This window comes from Pseudopodoces humilis, chromosome 3 (assembly GCF_049639895.1).
Source record: "Pseudopodoces humilis isolate 2021_Gansu_Grassland_sample_001 chromosome 3, ASM4963989v1, whole genome shotgun sequence".
In the NCBI taxonomy this organism is placed as follows: Eukaryota; Metazoa; Chordata; class Aves; order Passeriformes; family Paridae; genus Pseudopodoces; species Pseudopodoces humilis.
Window position 1 is genome coordinate 2,538,420 of NC_142202.1, and position 20,646 is coordinate 2,559,065.

A 20,646-nucleotide genomic window follows, 5' to 3' on the forward strand; every position below is an offset into this window, starting at 1 on the left:
AGACCCAGCCTTGTCTCTGTGCTCTCTTGGGGTATTCATTATCAAAGTATACCATGGATGTCAATCTGAGAAAACATCAGAAATAATACCTAAAATCCTAATCAGGAAATGTCAAGTAAAGGCAAGATTCACATATCTCTTACATGCAAACAGCTGATCAGATTTTTCGTATGCACCCAGTGAATTTCTGATGGAAACCGACTAAGTCATCAACTTACTGCACATTTTTTTTATGTGTAAAAACTATTTTTACCCATTTGTTTGTGATCTTCTTTTTTCTTCATGTTTATTTCATTTGTTATATCTCATTAGAGCCAAAGGCATTCACGGGAAGAAGTGAAAGATGTTGAAAGACAAAAAAGATTGTATTTAAAATTACAAAATAGTGCTTCTGTATCTTTGTCTCATTAAATGTTTATATATCTTCCACACTAAAAAGCTGTAAAATAAGCCTTTTAGTAGCACAAACATAATTTGTGGACCTAGGCTTGAGTGGGTTACCTTAGAAGGTCGGGTTTGAAAATGGTCCTGTCCCTCCTGGCTCTGTGTGGGGGCTTAAACTCACCTTGAGAGAAATGTAGCATTTCCACCTCGGCAGTGTCCTCCATAAACTGCAACATTCCAGCATTTTTAGAGCTGGATGTGATCACTTCTACATACAAGGGAAACTGCAAAGTAGGTTTTGGAGTTGCAACTGATTTAGTCTATGTTAAATCCAGTGTAGCCTGCCAGCCTTAACACTTATTAGAATATACCTGTGATTCATGAATAGGATTAGAGATCAGCCCTGTGTTTCATATCTCACCTCAGAGATGATACTGCAAACTGATACCACACCACTTAGCGCCACGGTAACGCAGGGTTCCTGCCTGCCTTGGGAACAGGGGACCCTGTGGGATTAATATTCAGTTATTAAATAGCCATATCAGCTATGGAAATACACTGGGCTTTGCATGGATTTCTCATAGCCCAAGAATCAGAATTTTCTTAATTTCTGGCTGTAGCAAGGTAAAAGCTGACTGGGTAAGGTGTTGTCTGTGGAATGCTCAGTAATGCAATGCCCTGATCACAGCTGATAACCTGGAGCTAACATTAAGGACTTACAGGACGGACAGAAAACACCAGAAGAATTAATCTGAAAATATTTGCCCCAAGTTACTCTCAATATTTTCTCATTCTAGCGCGTCTGGAATTAGGAAGGATCAAAAGTAGAGGTAAAAAAAAGCCACAAGTTGGGTAATAGAAATGAAGTTTCAACATGGATTTTGGCAAGGAGGAGAAAGACTTGAAGCAGCAGAGTAACACCTTGACCTGCAGACCTTCACACAGGAATTCAGGCAGATTAAGAAACCTGTGATGGGTGAGATTTGCTTTTCCTCTGCAGCTCTTTAGCCAATGGTAGATTTTTCCAAGTTCTCATTCCCAATAATAGGACATGCCTGCTTGGTGTACTTTGACTTCTTTCTGGTGAAAACTGCACCATATGACAGAAGGCAGCTGAAATGATGATTATTTAAAATACAGCCTTGTGGTGACTCGGGGCTGTGTGGTTGTGTGTACCGAGGATGGAGACAAAAGGAGGGAGGGAGTTTCTTCCTTCCTCACCTGTTCCTGGCACATTCAGGCAGAGGCACCACTCTCACTTCCCTATCTCCTTCTCTGCAGAGCGTTTGTTCTGCAAAAAGGCATTTGCAGGAGGTATCGCTTCCTACAAATTTTTTATTTTGCATTGACTAAATAACAGGCCCCAGTCTTGTAGTGATTTATCCAGTACTAAAACCAGCACTGATCATATGCAACAACCTGCGTGGTTCTTTCAAGAAGTAACATTCCTGCCCCAGCGCGGATGAATGGTTCCTAGAACCTGAATATAGCAGTGCTGATATTTGCTGCTCTCTGGCCTGAAAGTACCTGTAAATTCACAGGCAGGAGATGCAGCTGGAGCTGTGGCTGCTTCTATCATGAACCCAGTAATATTTCCTGCTCTTTTTCCCCAGGTGCTCAGATGCTGCATATCTTTCCTGCCCCCCAGATATTTGTATCCTAATATGCTGAAAAAATGCTTGCAGATGCCAGTGCATCTTGGGGGAGGAGAGGGGAGGCAGCAGAAACAGAAATTTAAGATTCAATATTTGGAAAATGAGAAAAGAGCAGAAAAGACCTTACGATTTTCTACAATTTAAAGTCCAGCATTGTTTGTTTGTTATTTTAGGTACACTCTAGAATCATGCAGCTTATCCCACATTGGTGATGCTTTTTTCAACCTCAGAACATTAAAAAATAAGCAAGCAAACACCTAAACCTGCTTTAATCAAGGAAAGACATTCAGGTTTGAATATCAATGTTCCCCTAAGAGTTTCTGGGGTTCCTGTGTGTTCAGCACCCAGGGAAGCACCTGGTGGCTGCTGTTATTGTAGAAGGAACTGAGGGGAGGAGAATTCAGACCAGCTAGAATATATTGGTCAGAAACATGGCTTGGTCTGTGCCAGGTGGTTTGAGTATAAAACAAATCTGGGTTTACAGCCTCTTTTTCTTCGAGATTAATCAAATCTGAGGCAGCATGAAACTACTGGATCTGAGAAAACAGGCTGTAAAAACCGATATTTCTGGTTTTCATGGTAAAATGTAATGCATACAGAAATAGTGCATACTTAGAAGACAACATGCATTCCTTTGGGCTTAAAGAAAAATAATTGTTGGCAACTTTTATTTTAAACTAATGTGCTGAAAGGCTGGTGGAAAAGAGCTGAAAGAACATGGTAACAACATCTCTTTAAACATGGTAACAGTTTTGGTGCCCTGCTGAGAAGAAGTTGTAGCGACCTGCTGTAGCACAGGCAGGGAGTACAATTGCATCCCCCAAAAAATCTCTGTGGGCTTCATCCTGACCATGTGACCTTGTTGTGTGACAACTCCACTTGCCAGCCATACCAAACAAACAGAGCAGCACTGCACCCTTTTCAGGTTTAAGATATTATTACAGCTTGTGAATAAGATTCCCAGTATGTGGACATGACAACTATGAAAAACTGTAATTTAGGATGTAGCGTATTCTCTTTCTGCTTTTATGTGGAATTTCACTTTAATGCGATGTAAATGACAGTAAGAAATACATTCATAGAATGTTAAAGCCTTCCCATTAAAAATTCTGTATGCATTTTATATTCTAATTCATGTACAGTCAAAAACCCTGATAAAATCATAGTACTGATTTGACTGCTGCACTTATCGTATTAATGAGGATACTTTATGCCTTTTGAAAATTGGGATATAGTCCATTATGTGATTGTGAGTGATGTGATTGTATCACACCAATTTGTTATTCAATCCCACCCCTCCCTTCAGTCAGCTTTGTATATAGGAAAAACCATTGGTGAGCATGTGTGGAGGCAGAAAAACCTACATTTAAAATTACTATTCTCTTCCTTAATAATTTATCTGTTAAACAGTTTGTGTATGTTTTCCAAACCCTAAAATTTACTCAAACTCCAGAAGGGAATTCACAGAAGTATCCAAAATACCCAGAGAAGTCCCAGCTAAGGCTGGCTGAAGGGGAGATATCGCACTGTATTGGGAACGGTGAAAGTAATGACACGGACTCTCTTGTGGGTTGTACAGGAGAGCAAGGTTTATTATCCCAGATCTTCTTTTATAGACCAGTCTGAGAAGGTCCAGAAAGGTAAAACTCTCATCAGTCAGTGAACTAACACATCACCATCATTGATCAGTGGGGTACACCACCCCTCAACCTTCTCTTGCATGAAAGGAAGAAAGTGACAAACAGCACCTGCAAGGTTGTCTTCTATCTCTGAGGATTGTTTTGGTTCCTCCTTGTGATTTCCCAGGCAAGTCTGAGAAAGTTGTGACTTGGTTTTCCATGGAAACTGTGCTCCCTGCTTTTTGCATTTAGAATCCACAGGGAAACTTGCCTAAGCCAACTTTTCAGCTTTCTGGATATGTGGAATATCTCCTCCCAAATACCATGTTCTAGACTAATCCTTATGGTTCTGCACAGTCACTCTTCAGGCTGATTCCCTTTGTTTTCTGCCTGACCCCCTCCACAGGCTCCAGAGGGAGAAGGGTATCTTGTTTCCAACTTTCAGATGGGGAGAGTTAGATAAGAAAACCCAGTTTGCTATGGTTGCATCTTAAAAATCCTGTCTGATCCCTCCACAATGGCAGGAGGCTGGGGACTGAAAAACAGTCTGTTTTCTGTTGTTGGTAATGTGTTTATATGTTGAAAGGGCTTGGATCATTTTAAGTGTGTTCACATCTTCTCTTAGTTCCTGATGTGCTTTGGCTTTAGGAACACTCTTTGTCTTTGTGGCTTTCTCTTCTTTTTAAGTCTATGGAAAGTATTTCACCTTGATGAAAATAAACCTCACCTGTTTTCCCCTTATGTAGCTCCTGTGAGTGTTTCCATGCTGATTACAACTCCTGATCTCCTGTGAGGAACAGCTATATGTTCTCCAGAACACAGTAGCTGATCTATAGTAGTCCTGCCTCAGAAATATCTTGAAAGCAGCATTATAACCAGAGAATTAAATCTGCATTCTTGTGCCATTCCTGCGATCTAGCCATTAAATATTTAATTCTGTCTGTAATGATGGTCTCTGTCATTAACTTGTCAAGAATCTTGTATTTTTCTGGTGCTGCTATCTTCACTCAGTGTCCTGTTGCTGCCTGTAGGTTTCAGGGTTCTGAATATTATTCTCAGTTTTACTGCCCAGTCCATTTTTTTGTTTCCTATTTTTATAAAAATGTCTTACTGCTGACTTAAACTTCTCTGAGGTGGAGCTGCCACGTGCTACAACACCCAACCCACTGGGGTGTTTATGAGAGCTTTGAAACAAAAAAATCCCCAGTTCTTGCCTTGCTGTCTCCTATTTGGAATTTCTGCCCTTGCTAATGCAGGAACATGAGTCAGAATGTTTATCAGAGTGTGAGCCCTCTTGATTTTGGCTGTCTGTGTCAATCAGTCTGTCCATAATGGCTGTGACAGTGCAGAGGAATAGAAGAGACCGTGCACGCGTGTGCACGTGGACACACGTGTGTTCAGGAGGTATAAAGCAGTGCAGGGTAAACACACTGTGCTTTAAAGTGTCCTTTTTTGGGGTGGAGGCAAGAGATATTTAAAGGTCAAAGGGAAGCATTAATAGTGTTAGATAAATTTTACCATATTTAAATTCAAAACCAATAAGAACTTTATACAATCTTTTGGACAAAGCCTGCAACATTCTAATCTCTGCAAATCCACTCTGTACTGTTCACTGCTCTTCTTATTAATCAGTTCTACAGAGCTGTACTCCTCTCAGTGCTGTTACACACACTGCATTTTTATTCTCCAGCTTGGCCTTTTCTGTAGTTTTGTTTCGTCTTACATTCAATTACCCACAGCCTGGTTTGCAGAACAGGGGGCCATTGGGGGCTGCATTTAAGCTACAGCCCATTATGTCATCTTGCTTGGTATATTTTACTCTGATCTTTCTTAGGATGAAACTCATTTATGAATCTTTCTGTGGAGAAATTATGTGCTGCCTTCTGCAGGGTCTGAAATTTGCCTTCTCAATACCTCTCTTATTAAAAGAACAAGCAAACACCTGACTTATCTACATCTTGGATCCTGGTACTTACACCTATTGTTGCAGTTTCCAGAATACCAAGGTATTCTAATTATTGTTGCTCTATTTGATGCTTTCATAATAGTATTTAGTGTTCCAAATCCAATGTCTGCTTTCTGAGGAAGTCTTTTGTGTTCTTTGTAATATATACCTTCAAATTCATCTGCAAAGTCCATCTCCCTTCCATACCTGGGAGCTTGACAAGCATTCCAGGAACTGGAAGCTGTTTGCCCATTGAGAGTTCTTTGAAAAAATCTACAGCTCAGAGCTCATGGCATTTGATGAAAGTCTTGGTCACTCTGTAGGGATGGTGCCTGGGATTGAATTTTAGAGCTGTTCAGAAGAGTCTTGCTTTTTATGTCATTTTCACAATTGCATTTGGATTACTGTTTCTGGTCAAGATGTGTTAAAACCAGAATATATTTATAGTCTTTCCTATGTATTAATAAATATATATATACTAAAAATACATGTGGATGACACGCTAATTATTTATATTTATCTGTTGGGTATTAATAGCACACAATCATCATCTACTTAATTTTGTTACATTAATAAGAGTCACGGTTCACCAACCAAGTTTGTTTTTTTTTTTCCCAGGCCTTTTTGTCCACAAATTCCATCTATGACAAAATTCCTTTGGAAAATTGCTGGTACTGTTTCTTTCTAGTATCAAATTTTATTTCTTCCTACTGTTTCCCGATACCCAGGTTTTTTTAGATGTCTTTTTAAAAAAATCTGTGATTTTTATCCCAGGATTTTTGAGCTTCATCTTCTGCTTGGCAAACTGGAAGTGTTTGCCATATTTTGATTTGGTGATGGAGGCACGTATTGGTGGTCATTAAATCAAATTGACATATACAGTTACTTAATCCTTAGAATTCCAGTTAAAGTGGGATTGAAATCAGCATAGTCCGTGAAATTGGTCAACTTCTGGATTTAGGGTGAGGGTGTAATGTTTGCTGTGTTCAGTGCAGTTTCTGTAATGTCATATCCTGAACTATACACAGACGTACAGATTTTAGAATTAAGAGCTGTATTAGGTACCAAGAAAGAAGGAGGAAGTCCCAGCCATGATGCATTAGAAGCCTTGTGCTGGAATTATAGAAGGATTTCACAGATATAGGAGCCAAGCAAATCCTTAGCTTTTAATAGTATAAAACATAGTAAAAGCTGAAAGTTCATGCCAGTCCTTCAAAATAATTGCCTTTAATATTATTATTGATCATGTAGTAGGAGACACAGCCCGAGTGCTATGAGGATTTCAAGGGAATGCTTTACAGCTTAATTATGTTTCCCTGGGAGATTTAACATAATTCAATTTATTTTCCCTCGTGTTTCATCAATCATTATATGAACAGAAAGGATATCTGAGCTTCATTTCTAAGTGAATTCCTGTAGATTCAAGAATTTTTGACAATATCCATATTGGAGAGAGGAATGCAGTATACCTCCTGTGGGGGAATGAACCTGCAAAGCCTCCACACAGTGATGGTGAACTTGTTGGTGAATTTTCTGCAGACAAACTGTTGATCCATGGGACCTCTGTAAACCCAGCTGGGCAACAAGAAACCCTCTGAAGTTGGGTCAATTAATTCTTACTAACCATCTATTTCTGAAGAGATTTGATAGGGCCTATTAGAGGCACATGCATATTCTTTTTGCCTTACATAGGGCACTGATGAATTCAGTTCATTTTCTGTATCTGTTAGAGTAAGTTAGAGGTGGGGTTTAATCTCGCCATTGCTTGGTACCCAGCAGCCTCTTCATCTCCATTTTAGAAGCTGCCAGATTATTCAGGATATTCGTCACATGCTTCCAAAGCACCCATTGGAATGAAATGGAGATTATTTTTTAGGGCAAAATGGGAATCACCTGAGATGCTGTTTCTATGCAGTGATAATTGTGGATGTGTTTGATGCAAGGAAAGTCCTGTAGTAAGACAATCCATATCCTTGCTGATAGTGGTGTGGTACAAATCATTGCTCTGGTTCTGTTGTACCTGTTGGGGCCTCTCAGCAGCTAGTGAATTTTGGTGGGATTTGGGCAGTTTAGGGGGGGCAGGAGCTGTGCCAAACCAGCCAAGGGAGTGTGGGCTGGGCAGCCACAGCGGTGGCACAGGGAGGGAGAGTAGCTTCAGTCGCCTCCTTGGCTCACCTGCTGCACAGTCAGGGTAGCAATGGCAGGAGATCATCTATTGCTGGGGGTTGGATGAAGGAGCTTTTAAAAAAATATCAAATAAGTCCAGATCTGAGTCAGTGACTTTTAAAATGAAAGGTCTGCTCTATTACTGTTAATGGGCAGGCTTTCATAATTCTTTGCTATTAGAGTACTAACTCCTTCTTTTCAAAGCTTTCCTGAACCTCTCATTGTCCAGCATTTGTATCCCTCACTTTAATGAGTGCTAAATAAGAATTATATAAGTATTTCAATAATTCTCACTGGACAGTTAATTAAGCATCACTGACTCTAAGGAGCAGTCAGCTATTACCTCCTTTTACAGACAAGTGCTTCCACAGACACAAAGGGAAGAGGTCAATTTAAAAAAAAATGATGTGTGGATTAGTAATCTTTCTCCGTAATAAATGATCTGGCTAACAAGCTGAAACAGTGAAATAAAAACTTGCCTTTTTTTTCCTCCTTTTTTTTTTTTTTCCTCTTTTTTTTTTTCTTTTTTTTTTCCCCTCATTTTTTTGATCCAATCTCTTGTGTTCCTTCAGCCTTCTTTTATGCAGGAAATTAATTCCCTTTAACTTTTTAGGGTCTGAATATTTTGAACTAAAGCTCTCCAAATTTGCTTCCCTCAGAAGATGGCGTGGGGCATGGCCCTGGCTAGTTCTTCATCGCACATTCTTTTTTAACAGCTTCAGTGTTTTCTCCTATTTGATAGATCCTACCACAAACTTCAACTGGAGTGAGTGCAAAGGACCGTAATACCAGTCTTACACACACGGTATTTTATTAAGTCCAGCAGTTAAAAATGTACAAAGTTCCTTGTAATAATCCATTCATTCTGTTCTCGCCTGATTCTTGGAGTAAGCCTGCACAATTATTCAAATCCCAGCTTTTAGCTACAGCATACACCTCGCCATGGGGCTATGCCTCTGTAATCTTGCTTTGGTCTTGCATGTCAAATGGAATTAACTCCCATAAGAAATGTATGCGAAGACAACCCAAAGTGTCTAATCCTACTGCTGTCTTAAATTTCTGAAACTCAGACCTGTCATCTTTTTCTATAGCTTTGTTGAAGTTCTCACTTATGCTTCAGTCCATCCAAAGATGAAGTTTAGGGAAATTTGCATTTTTATGTATTTTTCAGTGGTGCACTCCTGTGGCCTTTTCACGTGTTCCCTTTGTGGAATTATTTTTTCCCCGAATTCGAGTTGTGATTCCCACCCTGCGGAGCGCCTGATGGAGGTGGGTCCAGTTGCTTTTAGCTGGCAGCGAGCAAGTTTAAGCACCCAGGGCATTCTGATGCTTGCGTGTGGAAATAACGATATCATTATGAACACACCTCAGCATCTCAGCCCAGCTAATCACAAACCCTAATTCTGCCTGCATTCAGTCTCCAATGGCGGCGCTTTCTTCCCAAGCAGAGCTGGAATTAGCCGTGCTCAGTGGAACTGCGCTGTTTGTGTGTTGCACTCGGAGCAGCTCGGCTTTCCCGGCAGCATTCCCAAGCCTGGCTGCTGTTCTCTAGGGGGCACGCTTTCAGATTCCGGCCCCAAAATGCCTACATTATACATAATGAAAGGGAAGCAAAAGCACAGCATTATCAGAGAGAAACTTAATTTTCCACTTATTCAATCAAATATCAACCAGATCTGATTAGGGGTGGCCAATTTTAGATGAACCAGGCAAAATACATTTACATAGGGGGTCCAGTTTCAACATAATTTCAGTAAAAAGCAATTACAAAATTACAGTCAGATGGAAAGCTGGTTCTTCTGGGTGTCTTGGCTAAGTGAGGTTGGAAGGGTAAAACTGTAACTTATTGTAGTGGATATTTAATAAGTGGTAAAGCCGCAGCACTCTCCACTTGAAAGTTAATTAAGGCCGTGGAATGACCATACTTGTACAGCAAATATGTTAATGGGTTGGCCATGGTAACTGTCACAACAAAGCCCGGTGAAAAATAATGGCTTTATGCATTGTTTTTGCTGATTGTTACATCTTATAAAAAATGCTCTTGTATTTTGTTTTGGTTTTGCCGTTTTGAGGAATAGTGTAGCAGCATTTTATTTAGGAACTGCTTAAAGTGATGATTAGAAACTAAGACAAATACTGAAAGGCAGATAAAGGTTAAAATATTTGCTTATGTACTGGCACTATATAAATGTCAATATGTAGTGCATGTTGGGGAGACTTTCTCTTTATTTAGTCTTTTCAGACAGGCTGTGTGGTTATTAGAGTGTCCAATTCTGCTCAGAAAGCCTGAGCTAATCCTTTGTATATAGTATTTCATTTATGAGTGTAATTGATGCATTATTTTTGTTGCCGTTGGATAAGTGAATGCAGTGGCATACAGCCTATCAATTGACTGGCGTGCTTTAAGTGGATTAAATCTTAATTTTCTTCTAAGAAGTCTCCTCATTCAGAGTATGGTCAGTTCTGGCCTTGCATGCTCAGTTCCCATGAATTTTGAATGTCTTTAACAGCCCATGTGAGGATGGGGCAGGGGAGCACTATTTCCCCCCTTATTTCAAAAGCCTGGGGACAGCATAACAAAAATGGTGTGGAGAGTTAGGAGAAAAAGAAAATTCCCCATCCAACTCTGCCATACCCAGAGAAATGTGATCAGGTGGGCAAATGATGGTACCTGCAAGTAGATGGCTTGTTAAGGGTAACTAAGAAACCTGGAAAAGAGAAAAGGATCTTAAGAGAATATGGAATTAAGGAGGATGAATTAGGTGGGAGAAGAAAAAAAGCATGCTTGGAGAGTAAGAAATGATAGCACAACAGAAGATAAAAATGCAGCGTGTGTTTGCAGCACCCGAAGGAAAACCAGAAAAAGAAGGGAAGGGAAAAGGTGGGAATATTTCCAGCTCATCCTGTCAGTGCAGAAGAGTCAAATGAGGCCTGGCTGTTGTGTTCCAGGGAAACAGGCTGGTGTCAGCTTTGCCCAGCCAATGAGCGATGGGTACCTGGACTCGAATCCCAGCACACACACACAGTGCAGTGTGAGATGAACAGCACTTCACCAGTGTGAGGTGAATTCCTGGCTAGCCAAGAACAGTAGTAAAAATATGGAAAACTTACTTGAAGTGGGAGAGCAACGCCTTTTAAAAGTTATTCTGGTTTGGGTGTCCCTGGTTGACAGCTGGGAACTGTTGCAGTGTATGATGGCCCTTGCTGTTTGTCCAAACTCCAGTTATCCAGTTAACAGTTAAAAACTCTTTCAGTCTCTGAAGTTCTTCCCTCATTATTCTTTGCAAGGTTTTGTCACATACTTTAAAAAGGCTCAGATAAACTGATCTCTCTCTATGATATCAGGTAGGGATGCCCTGGAGTTCCTCCCATGCATGTGTCTCTTATCTAAGTAAAAGGTCTTAGGGGGAAGGTGATGTCTCTTAATCCATGTTCCAAGACGAGTGTCCCACTTTTGCCTGAGATCTTGAGATGCCAGTGAAATACAAATAATGATTGCAGCCATGCATGAGTGATTCAGTTCTGATTTTCTGAAAAAGTGTTCCATTTTACTATCTCATTCAAGAGCATGAAAGCAAAAATAGGCCATTTTGAGCAAATGATGCATAATCATGGACCTTAAACACCTTAGCACTGAGCTCATCACTGAGGGAGGTTGGAATATGCTCAGTACTTTTTCAAGAGATATCCAAGTTGGTGTCAGATGACTTGTGGATTCTTCTGGAAGTTTTGGAAATGTATAATGGGACTGTGTTTTGTTAACCCAAATATTTTTGCATATAACTACTGATTCAGTGATTTCACTTTGTTTTAAACTGGAATATGTAAGGCCGGAGTGCCTCACTGGAAAACTTTAAAATATACTCAGTCTTCCTGAAGAATCATTTTAAAATAATCTGTTATCTTATTTTCAAAGAATTCACATGGCAGGACAGGCTTCAGGTCTTTCTGAAGGACAAAATACATCCTGAGTAACAGCTTGAATGAGAACTCCAAAACAATTTCCCTAGGGCTGATAATTTAGACAATTGAATTCTATTCTCCATAAATACCTCAAATGTCCTAGACAACTGCTAATGCCTCTGTTGTCTTCTTTTTGCTGACTACGTCCCTCCAGGTCTTTACAGAAAGACCTCTGAACAATGTGGCTGGGGAATGGAAGGGTGCAGGGAGCTTGGGCAATAATATTTTTGCAGTGATGTCCACCGGAAGAGAAAAATGTTTGTCTTTGCAGCTACCCTGCTCTTGTGCACTCTGTGCCTTCACTCCTGGCTGACAGTTTCTTAGATCAGTTTTGCTTTCTTGTGTGTTGAAAATCTTTCAGTGGTGTTAAGTCACCTTATTTTTCATATTTTGCCTAGTCCTCCCCTGTTCCCTTCTTTCCCATGTCAGCTCCAGAGCTGCATATTTATTCTGCCCCAATCAGTTTCTGAGCCAGTTTGGGTGACCTTGACTCTGGCTGTATTTTTTGCGACTTCTCTCTTTCCTCTTCTCACCCTATTTCTGCTTAGCCTGTTTCAGGCTCTAAGTTTCTACCTCTCCATAGAATTTTTCCATACAGGATATAGCCTGAGGTATTGTTGTTTAATATTCTAATAAATGTGTGTGTGTGAGTGTGCCTGCAGTACCAGAAATACCCCAAAATCTTCCTGGGTTTGTGAGACATCAGTTCTTTCTTGAAAGTCCTTACTCTTGGAAACTTGGCTCCTGCAGTGTACTGAGTTGGGTCTTGGCTGGAGAGCTCCAACACTCACATGGGTTTCTCTCTGCCAGTGTAGCAAATGTGTTGTTTTAATTTTGGGGAAAGAAAACACCAAACCCCAACAAAACCAAAGCCCCAAACTTTAGTCCATATGTGGGGTTTTTATTCTTCCAGAGTTGTCTGATTGTTTTCTTTTTTATTTAGATTGTTTTTTTAAAAAACACACTCATGAACTTTGAGTTGACTCTCCTAGGCTTGCCTTCTGTCCTGTATGTTCTTGGTTATTTACATTCTCCCTGCTCCAGTATCTCAATGTATGAGCCTGGACTTAAGATGATGGTCTCACTTTCAAATGGGAGTATCAAAAACACTTAGCAATGTGCTTGCAAGGCTCACAAAGTGATTTTAAATCCTCTGATAGAAGCTATCTATTATAATTGCGCCAAGTACTGTTATTAATGTCTCCAGCCTCTCCACTCTGTTTTTGCTCAAGCTATGCCCAAGAACAATTAGCTGTTTGTTTGACCCGCATTATAACATCAGCTCTCCATTATGATAACAGTGGAGTGACTAAGAACAACACATAATCTTCAGACTTAATGGGGCAGAAGACTGCAAAGGGCCAAACCTGTCTTGATGAAACGCCCTCAAGTCAGCAACTTTATGCAGAGGTGGATGTGGCACGATGTGATTTCTGTGGCTCTGTCTGATTGCTGCACAGAAATCCAGGGCTGATACCAGGGACATCGCAGCAGATTAGTCAGAAACTGCTGCTGAACATAGAAAATACTGGGGGGAACTCAGCAGCTCAATTTGTATTTAGGGGAGGCAAAATTCTTTTACCCCATCTGTTGGAGTGCATGCAAATGAGAAACATTCCCTCTTCGTAAAATTCCTTGTGGGTGCACAGGCTGTTCACCATTAATGTTACTGGTGCAGGGGCTGTTGCTTTGATAAGGTGATTGGGACCATGATAGGGGCACCTCAGAGGATGGACACAGCACTGAGGACATCACAGTGCAGAATTCTCTGAGTAGAACTGCTGGGATGACAGCCTGTAAATGAAACTGCCTCTTGCCTTATATAGACTGTGTTTGTAGACAATAACCTGGAAATACATTGTGTTCTGAGAGCCCAAGTCTAAAAATGCATGTATTGGTCCAATAAATAGCATCATGTTATCAGTTTTATTTTTCTGCTTCTATTGAATGCAGAACACGTGCTTCTAAGAAACAAAAAGGACATGCATTTATTTTCAGGCATAGGACTTTGCAACCACTTGGGAAGAATATTCTTGATTGAGAACCAAAACATTCCATGATGCTTAACAAACCTGCAAATTGAAAAATCAACATCTGCCCTGTGTAGCAACACAGCAGGAGAAAGACCTGTAGCCCGAAAAATTCAAAATACTCCTTAAATTATGTTTCAGTGCATTTATAAAATTATGATTCTCTGAATTAAGGCTCGAGCTGGTTTTATATGGCAGCATCTGTTGTGTGGATGGACAGAATCTCCCCCTGCACTTACTGGTGGCTGCTGGATGGTCCCAGGAATGCAGAGCAGTGTCTCCCTGAACGCTCCCACAATGATACCTTAAAACAAATCAGAGGCATCATTAAATCACTGAGGATAACCTCAGCTGTCCAAACCCCACAACTCCTGCACTCACAGTTCCCCTTCCTGATGGAATGTTGGAGTTTTCAGCGGAGCAGCCAATGGAGGCGAGCGGAGCACGATCCCCGTTCAGACAGAGGAAGGCACTGCTCTAAAGGAAACGCAGAAACTTGTGATTATGCACTTACTGCAGTGCTGCCTGCCTGCTGAACGGCTGGGAATTTTTTTGCTGTTCCCCTTATTTACATATCACAGCCATGTCTTTATAAAGCTACTTGAATAATTTATTAGATTGATCTTTTCAGAAATCTGCCCTGGTTAGGTGTCATTAGGAAAAGTTATTTCAACTTATTTAAAGGTTTGTGCCCGAGTAGGGCATTTACCTGCCTCACTGCTGATATTCTAAAAATACCTCCATGTCCGTACTATTATCCATTCTTCACGTCCAATTGCTCTGTTATGGTAATAGTCAGAAGCACACCATGTAGTAATTACTTACAGCTGACTTAAGAAAAGAATATTCAACTCCCCCACTGTTCCACTAGAAGGTCTTTATGCACTATTAACTCATTCCTGTTTATTAATACTCTACTGGTAATTCTGGCTGCTGCTTTTTAGGTTTGTAATAGGAGGACTATTAAACAGCAATTATTGACCATATGGGTTAGTGGATATTTGTGGTGGTTGTTGGATGGTTGTTTTGTTGTGGGTTTTTAATGGTTTTTTATGCTTTTAGGTTGTTTTTAAGGAGCCATATCACAATATAGTGGTGCAACTTTACATCTGCCTGGGATTAACAATTTTGGCAGTGTTCCCCACCTAGGAAATGCAAATTCTGTATTTCAGAAATATCTGAAGCTGTGAAAGTACAGAGCAGTTTAAAAAACATGAAAACACTGTGCCAGACAAAGTGAAAATATTTTTTTTCTTTTCTCCAGCAACAGGGATAGGGTTTGAGTTCTTTTCTTCGGGTTTTTTGGGTTTTTTTGGTCCGTCTTTCTCTTTCTTTGAATTTTCTTTTTTTCCATTTTTTACTTCTTGTCCTAGAACTTTGTAATGGTCAAGTGTAAATTTCAAGCTAATCAAACTTCTTCTAGAAAAGTGTGAATTACAGCACTTTGAAGAATTAGAAATTTGTCTTCCTCGGTAAGCTTGCCTAGTGAAAAGATTGAGGAGAGACAAAATTACAGCAATTATCTCTCAAATAGCTGGGCTGAAAAAATGGTGTCTTCCCCCCTTTTCCTCTCCTGCCTTTTTTTTTTTCCCTATTTTTTAAAAAATTATTTTAAAATCCAACTGCAATTCCTGCCTTTGCCAGCAGCAATAGCTGTCAGTCACTGCACTGATGATTCTTTTTCTCCCTGCTCTGCACTGGGAACCAGCCACAATTTTGGCACCCGCTCTCATTGTGGTGAGAAAAAAGACTTGAGCAGGGAAAAAATATATAGCTGCAATGAGAAAAGGTAAACATGAGTGGGAGATGTGGTGTAGGAGAAAAGGGATTTGGGAGGTGAGTTGATTTTAATGCAAAAGTATTGGGCCATGAACAAATGTTTTGCAAAATATATTCTCATTTCTCAGTTCTCTTTGGGGTTGTCCCTGACACCATTGAAGAAGAGTCAAACTTGGAAAACTCATTACTTGTGTTTGCCACTGACATGGCTTTTTTCTAGAATTTTCTTAATCCCTTAATACTCTTTTTACGCTTTCTTAGTGCTCCTACTTGTGTGTGTTTGACTTGGATTATGAGTCTCAGCTGTGTCAGTGGGGTCCTCTGAGCCGCTGACCAGTAACAGCTCCATTTAGACGTAATTGTGGGTTGCTTCTGGGGATTGTTGCATAGCTGAAAAATCTCTGCAATACTAAAGTCAAAAATAATAATAAAGTCAAAATAAAGTCAAAAATTAATTGATTTGGAAATAGAAATCTACTGCATTATCACTGACTAAACACTATTTTTCTCTTGATTTCCTTTTTCCCCTTGTCTTTAACATTGAAATCCTTTCTTGAACTAATGAAAAAAATTCTTGTGTGGTGTGCTGCACCAAAAATCATTCCCTCTTCCAACAGTTACTGCCTGGAAGGTGTATATATTTTAGAAAAACTAGTGCACTCCTCTGTTTTTATGTCCTGAATGTTTTAGTGCTGCTTTTTTCCCAAGTGGCAAAGCTGAGAGAGGGAAAACTGAAGGGATGTGTTCAGTAGAGAAAGATGGGACTGGTGGAAGGTGGGAAGTCCTTGCTCATAGGCTTTCACCCCTGTCTTGCCTGGAATAGCTGCACAGCACTGGCAGGAATCTGCTGAGGGACATTAGACAAGGGGGCTGAAGGTATAAAAAGGTGACATTGATTTTATTGCTCAGAAATATGGGCCAGTCAATTTTCTTTATGTGCCTGGCATCTTGGCCATGCTGAGAGATTTTTTTTGTTGTTGTTGCCTGGTGTTGTTTGTTATTTAAAATTGTTGTTTAGGTGGAGGTGTCATTTCAAGTTTGGAATAAAGGATAACTGGGAATCCTGAGCAAGGTAGTCCTTGGTGTCCCACAGGACTTCAGTGGCTTGACTCATCTCTAATTCGAACCTGCTCTGAAATAATTAGATCTCAATAAGAGAATGTTCCAAAAATGTATTCTTATGCTGTAAAACGGCAGGTGAAAACTGACTGTGCTGCTGATGTGTAGCTTAGACTGGTAAATGAGTGGAGCGTGATATTCCTTGGGAAACTGGAGTGGAGGAGCAACCCCTGACCATGCCCAAAGAAAGATGTGCAAGTGATTCAGCTCTTCCCTCTCTTGCAGGGGAGAGATTAGAGGTGCACCCCCTTGTCAGTTCATCTCCTTAACTCATCATATATTATTTATTGCAAGGATTTGATTTCCTAAGCCTGTCGTCTTCTTTTCTCTTAAGATACCACTGACTATTTGATCTTGAGGGCTTATTTTTTATGATGATGGTGATTATTATTGTGTACAGGTATGTAGGGAGGGAAGGATTTTAAGCAACAGCAAAACCCAAGCTTTTAAAAATATGGACTGTCTGTTTTTGTCTTGTTTTGGCATTTTTTGCACCTCATGCTAATGGTGCGATTGTGGTTGGTTCAAATACATCTGAGGTTTCCTGTAGCCTTGATTCCAGGGTCTTCCTGACTCTGCTGTAATTCTGTGCGTGGTGGCTCTTAACTGGCTTAGATACCTTGAATTCATTTCCAGGGTTTGAAATATAAAAGAAAAAAAATTTAAAAAATTATTTTCATACATCAGCCACATTTAATTTTATAAAAGTAAAATTTGGGATGATCTGGGTTGTTTGCTTGGTTTTTATTTTTATGCCAACAACCCCAAAACTTACAGACTAATGAAAATGTTAACATTTAACCTCATTCAAGCCAGCCAAAGTATTTTCACAAAGAGCAGGTGCATTCTTGGCATAGCTGGTGTTATAGGGTGCATTCTCCCATTTGTCAAATGTTCAGAAGAAGCCTTTCATTTAAAAGGAAGGGAGGTCTTGTAGAAAAAACTACTTGCATGGGCTAAAATAAAATAAAAAAATAAACTAGGCAGGAATAAACTTGCTCATGTGGCTGGCAAACTGAGAGCAAAACTACCATGGCTTTGGTCAGTTGCTAGAAGCATGATCTGAGGATGTTTGATTAAAGAACTGGACTGCACCTGAGCCAAACATAACAAGTTATAAAGAATATCAAATGAAGGTGTAGCAATGTGACACATCCCTGCTTTTTCCCTTCCCTTGCCCCTCTCTCCAGGAAGCTGATGAGAACAGAGGAAGGAGCAGATGATGGCACCAAATCCTGCCCTGGAGCTGAGCAGGGCTCAAGGAGCAGCCCCGTGTGGAGGAGCAAATGGAGCTCTGCAAACTGTAAGTGCCTGCTCTGGTACATTCCTTCACAAACAAACCCTCATCTCTGTGGTAACTGCATTTTTGGGCAAATTCCTTCCTAAATGTTGTTTTGAGATCAGAGAGAAATACCTGCTTTGTAACTGGCTTTGGTCATTTGAAATCTACCCTTCCTCCCCTGTCTGCCATTCCACCCTTTTGTCCTTCCCCACACTGGCTGAAACATTTTGGGTTCATTCTTTATACGTTCAGATAAATCTTTTGTAATGGATTTTTGGGTTTTGCAGCTTAACGATATCAAATCCTTCCTAAGATTTATTGTCAGTCTCACTTGACCTGGGGATCAGAACTTAGAACGCTTGATGGAATTTGTTGCAGAATCAGGGAATGTTGTGAAAGTTGCTATTTTTGGTTTCTGTTTTGCTGTATCTGTAGACTATAGATTTTAAAAAAATGAAATGATAAATAATGTTTTCTTGGGTGTTCAAAATACGATGAGCGTGTGTGTTTCATGAACTTTGGCTTCTGGATAAGCTGATTTGTACTATTTCTGATAAAGAGATGCAAGACATCCAAGGTTTTTAGCTTTTAGAATTTTAGAATTCCTTAAAAAAAAACCCTGCCACCACCTCTTAGTGAAGGTTATAGACTGCCAGAGTGAGAATTTCAGCTCCTGGTAATCAGTTTGCTTTTCACAGACCCCATTGAAGGGTTCACAGCCCCTTCCAGCCTTGCTGGAGACACGTCTCTGTACAAGCAAAGGAGGAAGTCGCTGTGTTGAAGCTGGTGTGGACCAAATATTTATAGGAGATAGGACTGGTGTTGGGCCAGGTTTTCTTTATAGAATACAGAGTGGGTTGGTCGCCTTCCTTCTGCAAAGCTTTGAGGCTGTCCCACCACTCCAGCTGAGTGGAAGGGGTGGCCCCATGGCAGTGGGAGGAGGAGGAGGAGCAGTCTCATAAATGGCATTTCATCCAAAGGGGGTCCAAAAGAAATTAAGTTTAACAAAGAAAACAAGTTTCATCAGTTAAGGCAATAAAGCACAGTCCCAGAGCAAGTCAATAATGCTCAATTGACAGCCAGTCAATATTTGTACTGGATTAACTTTTCAGGGAGTGCGGAGATTTTGGGGAGTTTTATGTAAACACTGTAAATAGGCTGGGACACTAAAGTAGGGTTACAAATACCACGTGTCAGATTAGGTTAGGATCACTTCCCGGGAGCAGGATTTCTCCTACCACGAAAGAGACATTTATATCTTGTGAAATGAACACAGATACAAATTTTTTTGTTTGTCAAATGTATTCCAAAATGCAGCTGGGCAGATCTCATGGCAATGCTGCTCAGAACACTTCAAAGGGCAGCCTCTGTCTGAGGTCAGGCTTGCTCACCTTCCGTCTGTGCCCTGCCCAAGCTGTGCCACGTAGAGCTGCAATTTAAGTGGCATTGTGGATGCAACTCCATTAACAGGAATGTTGTACAAATTAATTTCAATTTTGAGCTTCGTATAATGTGAAGAGCTATTAAGAAATATTCAGTATTTGTCATTCTGCTCCTTGCTGAAGCATTGGACTGAGTCATGAGCAAAATGTGCTGGTTCTGACATCTATAACACAAGGCTCGGTCTTTACAAGTGTTTCTTTGCAGTGGCATTCCTGGCACCCACTTCTAAACAATGAAAAATCAGTTTACCTTTTCCAAAGCTGGAAGCAGAGTGGGGAAACATTTTCAGAAGAAATTAGTAGTTTACAGTGCCTTCTTTTTCAAGATGCTGCCCTCAGATTTCCTGACTTTTCTTATTAGAAGGATCTCAAATCATTTCAGGATTCCCAGCTCTCTCGAAATAATTGAGGGTGATTTGGCCTGTCCTTCCTGTCCCCAGTCACAGAAATGAGGGCAGGCAGAAGCTGGCACTGCCCAGATGGGCAAAACAGCCCAAATAAATCTTTTGTACAAAAAATAAATATAAATATTTATTATATAAAATAAATCTTGTGTATAAAAACGCGCATGGCTCTAGCGAAGTCTGTGCAGGTAACTAGGCATCACTAGGAATCCCTCTTGCTGGAAAGTAGATTACTGCATTTTATTGTTTTTTCTTTTATTTCTCCTGCCTTTTTTTTCCCCTTAGAAAAGGTAATTAGGCCATAAACAGAGGTCTGACAACTAATTTTATCTGCAGCAAAATTATTATCATAAGCAACAGATAATTTCAGCTGAGCAAAATTAGAAAAGATATATTTTAATGGCATTTTAAAACCAGAAAATCTAATTTTTTTTCCTTCTGAACTTTTTGTACCTGGCTCTTTTGATATTCAGGGAGATGCTCACTCATTTAGTGAACAAATGTTTTGCCTCTGTACTGTTCCTGCCTCACCACCAGGCCTTGCTGGTGTTGGCCTGTGGTATGAAGTTGCTTTTAATTTCCTCTCTCTTGTTCTCTGGTTCCTTTCAAAGCAGAAATGATCTGAGGGAAAAGACATAGCTTTTCTTACCTCTAAATTTTCATTGACATTAATAGGAGGCAGGTGGCCAAATCCCTGCGTACAGCTTTGAAAATTTAAGGTTTAACTTTTTTTTTTTTTTTTTTTTTTTTTTACCCTGGGCAGATTCTTACACTGCTGGAGTTGTGAATCCTCAGAAAAGATATTAAATATGCAACCATACCATGTCAGCAGTGCCTAGAGAGTTTATCTACAAAATT

General features: G+C 40.1%; 1 long non-coding RNA gene across 2 annotated transcripts in view; it reads left to right on the forward strand.

Annotated features, from left to right (window-relative positions):
• The window catches only part of LOC148184551 (uncharacterized), a 194,531-nt gene that overhangs the window by 80,192 nt on the left and 93,693 nt on the right, over nt 1-20,646 (forward strand). For both annotated transcript variants that reach the window (XR_015772220.1, XR_015772221.1), the window contains exon 2: nt 17,851-17,963. This is a non-coding gene — a long non-coding RNA (uncharacterized LOC148184551). The remainder of the gene's footprint in view (nt 1-17,850; nt 17,964-20,646) is intronic.